Here is a 9,319-nt window from a genome sequence, read left to right on the forward strand (position 1 = left end):
GAAATTCTCTGACCACTGAATCTACCGGCTCGCTATATACTTGTGGGTAGATGGGTTCCTGGATAGCTAAATCTCTATGGTTCTCCAGATTTTCAAAATAGATTGGCCAAGAGTCATCTTGCTGGGATAGCTTTTGAATGGGATTTGTATTTTGTCTATGGTGACACTGAAATTTTTCATGGTAAATATTTTATTGAAATTTTATTTATTGCTATCATTTTCAAAGTCAGCTTTCTTTAAACTAAAAGATTTTCATTCTCCTAATTTTGACTGAGGTTGATTATTTTCTGTCTCTGATAAATGAAATTTCTTTGGTGACATCTTTCTAGCTTTTTTTAACTATTTTGTAAGTTTTTCAGATTCTATTAATAAATTCTTGCTTGTAATACCCATTGTTACTGCTATACTTCCTTGATTCAATAGATGCATCAAAATGTATTTTGAAATCACGGCCAAATGATATATAAGAAGGACTTTTTTACTTCTGAAAATACGGCATTGATCACGTTTGTTAAATAGGGTAAAATTGGTCCCAATCATTTCTATCGTCTTTTGTGTAGATAATCAAGACATTCGAAAATTATTTATGCCAGTTTTTTATTTCTCGGTTTACCTGTCGGTAATAAAGTGTCGTTACTGATTTGTCTTTCAAAAAACTCATCAACTCTTTAGTGACCTTAGAAATATATTTGATTCCATTGTCGCTTATTACTGTATTTGGTTTCAGGTTATATGACTCGCATTCATTTATAAAGTCTAAGTTTTGCCAAGGCCGATGGCCCTAAAAGATTTTGCTTTAATTTGTGGAATGGAATAATGTTCTACAAATAATTTTTTCATCAAAATCATATTCAAAAATATCTATTTCCTTTCTGAGTTTAATTTAATTCTTCAGGTAATTTCTTATCATGCAAGAAATAATAAATTAATGCCATGCATTTATGCCCTTTCTCTGTTTTTTTTTATATTTGCTAAGGATAAGGAACAAGGCTTGTTTTTACTTCCTCTTACAATAAATTTTGATTTACTTTTCTTATTCTTATAGTTTTTCTATAGGTTTTACCATGGTGATTTTTTCTGCTTTTGTATCTGAAGGGGTATTTTCTGGATATGGGCTTAAATAATCACAGGGGGCATTTTGTTTAACTTTTAAGAATTCAGTCTAAATCCTGGATTTTCATTCTCCTTGTTCCAAGAATTCCCGTCAGTTTTTTAAATGTACGTAAATATTGCAAGTGTTTGTGGTCGAATTTGAATTTTCAGCCTACTAAGTAGAGCCTTAATATATTTAAGTGTTGAATTAATGACATTAATTTTAGTTCGTAATTAGAGTAATTATTTTCACCTTAGGTTGAGGTATGATTGGCATAGGCTATAATTTTTTCTTTACTGTTTACTATTTGGGAAAGGATTGCCACAATTCACTTGGCTGGAATATCCGTTTTGACTACAAATTTCCTAATTTTTGAAATCCTGTAATACTGTAAATGACTCAGGTGTGAGCGCTTTCTTGAGACAATCCAAGGTGGTTTGTGCTTCCTCGGACCAAGTTGTTTTGTAGGTTCCCAGTGGTTAACTCCGGTAAGGGTTTGGCAATTTGAGCATATTTATTTATGAACTTGTAAAAACTTCCTTTTAGTCCCAAAATTCTTCACTCTTGTTTACTGGTTTTTGGAAGTTTAAGATTTTCTACACATTATATTTTCTCTTGGTCTATGGATATCTGACCTTGCGTCACCCCTACTCCCAAGAATCTAATTTTTTGGTTGAAGCAAATTTACTTACTCAGGCTGAAATGTTAAATTGCTTCCCCTGAATCTTTGAAACACTTTGGCTAAGGTAGCTAGGTGTTCTTCTGCATTTTTTCTCTACACATATTATTTCATGTACTTAGTGAATTATATTATTAAGATCTCTTAATAAATACAGGTGGGGTTTACACATCGCGCTTGAACTGGTTTTAAGTCCAAAGGGTACTCTCAAAGATCCGTAGGGTTTTCTATTCGGATGTAGAAAATGCAGTTTTGTAAAATTAACCTTTGGCTATTATTACCTGTTGATATCCCTGTGTAAGATCTAGGGGAATAACTATCTAATTATTATATGAGATGAAATCAAGGATTTCCTCTATTCTGGGTAGAGGAAATTTGTCACTAACAACTTGTTTATTTAGAACTATATTATCTACGACTAACCATATATCGTTTTTTTTCTTTGGGTTCAATAGAAGCTAACAATTGTGGGTACAATATTTTTTTTTCAAGTTCTTGAATTTTATTTATTGTCCACTTTTTCTGCTTGTATGGGATAGGGTAAAGATGATTCACTACCTGCAACCCTGTAGTTTGGATAGACTGTTCATAAAATAGAATAAATCCAATTTTTTCTTCAGAATTGTAAAATACGTCCCTAAATATCCATTATAATTCTCAAAATTTCCGCTTTAATATGGAATTGTTGATTTGACTAAGATTGAATTTTTCAAGGAATTTGGTATTGGTTAAAGGATATCCTTCCGTTGAGAAAATAATATTATTAACAAAATTCTTCTCGAAAACTTTACATTGATTTAATTTGCCTTCTGATACCACTTGAATTTCCACTAGGCATATGTTAAAGTAAATGTATTTTTTTCCTGCATATTTCTAATCCAAATGAAGCCTTTCCCTTTTTTGTAATATATAATATTATTATTATTATTATTTATTGGAAAACACGTCATACAAAAAAGGAAAAGACGGGGCAATAAGCAAAAAAAAGCAATACACATAAACTTAGGAGTTAATACATGTGGTTTGTAGTGACAAACGCTGGAGCTAAGATCTAAATCAGCCCTTAGAACAAATTACACAAAACGAGAAAGAAAAACACAATTATACACTGCTCTGTAGGTACGCGCCATGTTTCTTTTCTTTTTTTTAGGCTCCTAAGTACTGAACAAACATAAATAATATGAACATCATTGCATCAAGCCGTAATTGATGAAAAAAAAAAAAAAAAAAAAAATAAAAAGTAAATTAAAAAAGATATACAGTAGATAATCATATTAAATAGTGTAAATATGGCAAGAAATGGTAAAAAAATTTAAACGACACTTTCGCCCGCTGGTCTTGAACTCAGATCACTCTCAACAAATGATTCATTTACTCCGATATACATACATAACAGAAACAAGGAAATTATTCAATCACGGATCCTTTTACAACTTTACTTAAAGCAGTATGCTTAGAAGAACCGATAATTAATAAACAACTCTATTATTAGTAATATACGCAATATATTATCAAAAGAAATTGACACCAAAATTGAGAATAACCAGCGTCACTTAAATTGGACTCATACCAAAAGAGACTAAATCATCAGTCAGTTTAAAAACTGCAACAATTACACTAAGCGCGAAAACAAACACTTAAAAAATAATAATAAAAAAATACAACAAATACATCTTAACTAATGGGTTAATACTGACGATCAGGGATGATTCAACTTCATTATACGGAAATTATAAGCACGAATTTGATTTTCCACAGCTATAATGGGGTCAGCAATTCTGAATTTTCTAATTAGATAGTAATTGCGGTTCCAAGAGAGAAAACGTAAAAGATATTTTGCGAATCGGAAGAAAACTGAACAAATTTTGACTTGTCACAATTTCTGAGCCTTTTTCAAAATGGCGATATGTACAAATAATGTGGTAGAGCGACAGAGTTAAAAAGCTTCGAGAGAAGATGGTGGTTGAACCGTGACTTATTAGTTACAAAAGAAGCATATGATAACCCAACTCTATGCTAAATGTGAGCAATTAATAGTTGTCGTGTGTGCATTACTGACGAACCAATGGGAAGACCGAGGTAGGTGATATCATCTACTGGCTTAATCCTACTATTTCCGAGAGGAATAGCTCTAGGCGACGCTTGCTTCCAATTGAAGAATACAACTTCGGACTTTTCAGCATTGAACTGAAGACCTAGTTTTGCATACTCAGATGGTAGCGTTGCGAAAATCTCGCTTATGCGCTGGATTGTGCGGCTCACATTCAGAATGTCGTCTGCATAACATACTAGAGATAAATCAAGACTGGCAAAGATGAATGATGTGGGAACAGCTGACTGTGCATCAAGAACTCCATTATTGAAGAGTGAAGGGAAAGAAACAGCACCTTGACGGATACCTTTTTCAACATTGGCAAAAATATTAGGGGTTGATGCAAATACTTGGGAGCCGACAAATTTAGCTAATGGGTGAAGTATTAGGCGAACTTTAAGAAGATAATACATGTCTCGAAGGGCTCCGATATATGAAGGGCTCACTCCACGTTTTGCTGCATGGAGTAGCATAGCGGCGTGAATGAGAGAGTCGAACACCTTACGAACATCATGCCCAACAAACACGAGAGTTTCACCAGATGCATCAGCATCTATCAATGCGTTCGCGACAACCGAAAAAGCGTGGGCACAGCCGAAACGTGGCTGGAATCCAAATTGGTTAGGTGGAACAAAGCATTTGCGTTCAGTTGGTCAATAAACAGAAGTTCAAAACGCTTACAGAAGGTAGTAGCCAGTATTGCAGGGTGGAAGGACGAGCACTTGCTACCTAGTTTACCTTTCTTTGCAATTGCGAGGAGATATATGATTTAAAAGGAAAACGGTGAAACTCCTTGGGTAACAATCATCTGTATCAAAAGAGCAATATGGTTTACCAGCAGCTCGCTTCCATGAGGAATGTGAAGAGCGCTTACTTTATCGATGCCAGAAGATTTCTTACGTTTTAGGCGTTGGATTGCTCGCAGTACAGAATCAACCGAAACAAAAAAATTTCGGTTAGACAACTAGACAGAAGTTTATCAAGCTTATCGTATTCGGACTGTAGGGTGGTATCTCGTGGGGAGAATTCAGCAGAGAAGTCTGAATTCCACTCGGAATCAGGAATAACTTGAGCAGATAGGCGAGCGTTAGGAGATATCTTGATACATTTCTCCAGAAGGAAGGTTGGGACAGGGAAGCTTGCTGGGATGTCTCTTCAACTATCTGGTTCGTGTGTATACATAGTTCTCTTGCATACTTTTTTTTGGTAGAAAGACGAATGTTAGAAACCCAGCCAGAGCGAGGAAGGTCACACTGGAGCCACAAATGGTACGAAAATTTGGATTTTCTCCAAGCTTCAACTAGGCTCGGATTACTGGACCAGTGCTTTGTGACTCCCTGACGTATACGTTTAAGAGGTATACTGGCTTTTTCTGTGCATCGCAGAGCATGGCAAATTTGTGCAGGATAGATATCTAGCAACATCCATATTTCATTTGCATCAACTTGTGGATTTTCCATGAACAGCTGGAACGGAACATGAATTTTTTGGAGGATAGAATTAGTTACTGCAGCAAAAAGGTCATAAACAAATAAGTAGAACAACAGGGAAATTTTTATACAAGACAGTGGAACGCAAATTCAAATGAATATTTCGACCCTATACCCAAGGGCCGTCCTCAGCAAAACAGACAAAGAGAATAAAAACACTATAAAAGAAACTTACATTAAAATTCAATCATTAAAAATGTTTAAAATTTTTTTTAAAACAGCCCTAATATCATTACTTCAGGGAAGTTCAACCCAGACTGGTACTCCAAACGAGATGGACAGAGAACAATTCATTCAGATGGAATTAAAATATTTACAGACAAGCTTTTGAAGCTAGTCTCGCCTTCTTGGCAGCCAGCCTAGAAGGTCTATTCGTAATAGGTTGAGTGGAGTTATTTACTGGTTTTTTAATAAAATTAGTCAAATCATGTTTAACTAAATTTGTGTATAGGGCATTAAGCGAATATTCCCCCAAATCTCTATTTAAAGAAATATTACTATTTATTTTGATTTTAATTTCAATTGCCTCTCGAACAACCTGTTTTATGCCTAAATCATTGCTAATAAGGCAAGTTTCTTCAAAAAGCATTTTATGACTAGGGTTATCATATATGTGACTGCTGTCAAAGCAGAATCAAAGGAAATATTTGTATTATTAGAATTTAAAGCTTTAGTTATGTCATCTTTGTGTTGTTGCAGGCGTTTTTCTAAATTTTGATGGGTTCTACCAACATAAAAATGGCCACAGTCACATGGAATTTGATAAACACCACTTTGGCGAGTAACTGGGGTTATATCTTTACCAGAATTTAAGAAATTCATGATTTTAAAATTATTTTTAAATACGACATAAAAATTATTTTGTGTGCAATTTTTTTTAAACTTGTAGTGACTTTTGGAATATATGGAAGGTAAATTATATTTGAGGGCTTGACGGGAACTTCACATTGCAAAAGACCCTTAAATTTTTCAAAAAAAAATTTAAACAGTTTTAATGATTGAATTTTAATGTAAGTTTGTTTTATAGTGTTTTTATTCTCTTCGTCTGTTTTGCTGAGGATGGCCCTTGGATATAAGGTCGAAATATTCATTTAAAGTTGCGTTCCACTGTCTTGTATAAAAATTTCCCTGTTGTTCTACTTATTTGTTTATGATGGAAAGGCAGTGTGGTCTTCGTCGCTATTCGCATAAAGGTCATCTTGGATATTTTCCCAATCCCTGTAAAATTGGGCGTGGGGCTGATGTGACTGTGTAGTAGGAGGAGGCTCAGCAGATAAAAAAGAAGTAGATACAGAGACTGGAAGGTGGTCTTATTGTTGGAATTCACAAAAGACTTGAACAGCTGACACTCGGAGGTTTAAGTAAGAAACAAGATGGTCAAGGTCGATACGTGACTTGAATGGTGTTTGTAAGTGTAATCAAGATCTTTCGGCAATATCCTAAGCCAATCGTCAAAAATACCAGACAAAATAGAAGTAAGAAATAACGAGGCGTCAGTTAAATTACAGTTAAAATCTCCTATAATAATACAACACTTACCTAACAGGCGAATCTTTGAAAGGCAAGACCCTAGTTTCTCACACGCAGAAGTAAATAAAAATTCCGATCGGTCATTGCGATAATCTATTAGGAGATAGACGTTTACAATAACATACTCTTTTACACGGACAGCAAGAAAAAAATCACATGAATCAAAAATAATCGACCGGCACGAGGTCCTAACAAGCATCGCAATACCACCCGAGGGGAGGCCACTAGAAGCGGATCGTTTAGCGGGAACCGAATAGCAAGTAAAATTATTGTCAATTTTCAGAAGGCCTAAACTATGACTCGTCAAAAAATACTCTTGCAAACACAATACGTCACAATTCGAAAGCAAACCTTTTATCGCAGGAATTTTGACTAAAATCCCACCATTAATTTCCCACGAAAGTGCAGCTTGCGTAGTAGTAGTCACATCTAGGTCATACGATGGCCATTACTAGTTGACTATTGTTATTAGGGCACTTTACACTGTATAAAGCACCGTCAGTAACTTCACATTCTAGACAGAACATTTTTTTCCGAACACGGAATAGCATCGTTTGAGGCGTGATTGCATCATTCACAGCGAGAGCAGAGGGCCCGATTAGAGCACTGTGAGGCCAAATGCTCAGTCTTATGACATGAAAAACAACGCTTTGTGAGATTTACAAATGCTTGTGCAGAAAGCTTGTCGTAGCCAACTTTCACAGAAACTTTTAAGAACTGATCCAGGTTTTGTTTTGACTCAAAGTATACCTTGAATACTCGGGACTTTCTGCAGTGTGAAACTTTCACGCACTTTGCTACAAGAGATTTTAATTGATTCTCATCATATTCGATCGGTACACCTTTCAGGATCCCTATAAACAGTGGGGATTTCACACTCACCGAGATGCCTGAGGTACTGTTTTTAGCATTTTCGGCAATTTTATTTGCTACACGCTTTGACTTAACAACAAGTTCCCATTCCGAAGCCGATTTCTTAAGTTCACTTATTTTACTTGAGGCCTCAGGGCAAAGCTTATCGACGAAGTCCTTTCGAGCAATAGGTGAGGTCAGGTTTGCAGGACAGTTTTTTAGTACAACGGCAAACGTAGGAGCTGGGGTAGGGTTAATTGTTACGTTGGTATCAATTCTAGCTGGCCAAACAGGGCGTGAATGCGTCGCATTCTCTAAAAAGCCGTGAATTTTTCGAGAGAGTTCATTAACTTTCGAGACTGAAATAGCTAAGACTGTCTTCCTAGTTATTGGGGTTTCAGAAAGCAAGAACATAACAAAAATGAGAACAGGTAAATTATTCTTTGCTGCCTCATTTTAGTGTTTTCGAACATCAAACACATTATCTTCATTCTTTGCATTTTTCACACATCAGCTCTGAATATTCAGCTCTTTATACAGAAACTCTTTAGCACTGATAATAGTACCACGATAAAAAAAACTTACAGCTTTTCCGATAATCAGATCAATTTTCGCACCATCAAGCATAGATCTCGTGACAAAGTTCAGTAACGGATTTAAAACAATCTTCCTATTTTGATCGGTCATTGCGCAATCTAATTATCATAGCCAAGGACAGTCGAGTATTCCAATTAAAATATATATGTAGTAGGTCAATTAATATGTAGGTCAAATAATGTAATCCAAGTTCAAGGTGAACTATTTTCAAGTCCAAATCCAATTATGAAATTAATTCAATAAAAACCATAGGGAATCACAAATGTCTTACTGTATTGACAGTTTTACAGTATGAATGAAATTATATCCAAAAAGAGGTGTTTTCAGTATGAACTCTCAATATGTTTTGCGCATGGCTAACCCATAATATTTCTCTCTGGTACTGTTCCTAATTGAGTTAAGATCAGTAAACTCCAGTGACTTGTTCTGGTGCTTATATTTATCAACTTGTTCCATTTTCAGTTACTTTCTGAATTTATTTATCTCTACATTCTTGCATTCTCCCTATTTTGGCTTTCACGAATATACTTATCTTGCCGTTTGCATTTCATTTTCTACGAGAGTAGAAATGATGGAAAATGTCAGTAAAATTTTCTTTGTTGCATCCTCGCCCTACGCGTCAGGGCGAAAAATCAGACGGATAAACGAATCTAGTGTTGGATTTATACAACAATTCTTTATTTGCCTATATCAAAGTAGACCAATTTATCGCTTCGTAGGGGAAGCCTTTGCATGTTTTGACTTACATGGGAAAATTTTTATAATCTATTCTCAAGATTAGATAAATGAAGCTTTTGACGTCTCATTTATGCCCAATGATAATGGTAAAATGGGGATAGGTGTTGCTCTTGTACTGTTGAATAAATGCCAGTAATTTATTGACTGTGCTTAGATTCATCACTGTTATTATCGCTCAAGAATACATAAGCGCCGAGAAATAGACATTTTTGAGACCAATATAATCAAATATAGGTGCCATTTTATTA

This window comes from Artemia sp. Qi Xiang Cuo, unplaced genomic scaffold (assembly GCF_049724085.1).
Source record: "Artemia sp. Qi Xiang Cuo unplaced genomic scaffold, ASM4972408v1 HiC_scaffold_2889, whole genome shotgun sequence".
NCBI classification, from domain to species: domain Eukaryota; kingdom Metazoa; phylum Arthropoda; class Branchiopoda; order Anostraca; family Artemiidae; genus Artemia; species Artemia sp. Qi Xiang Cuo.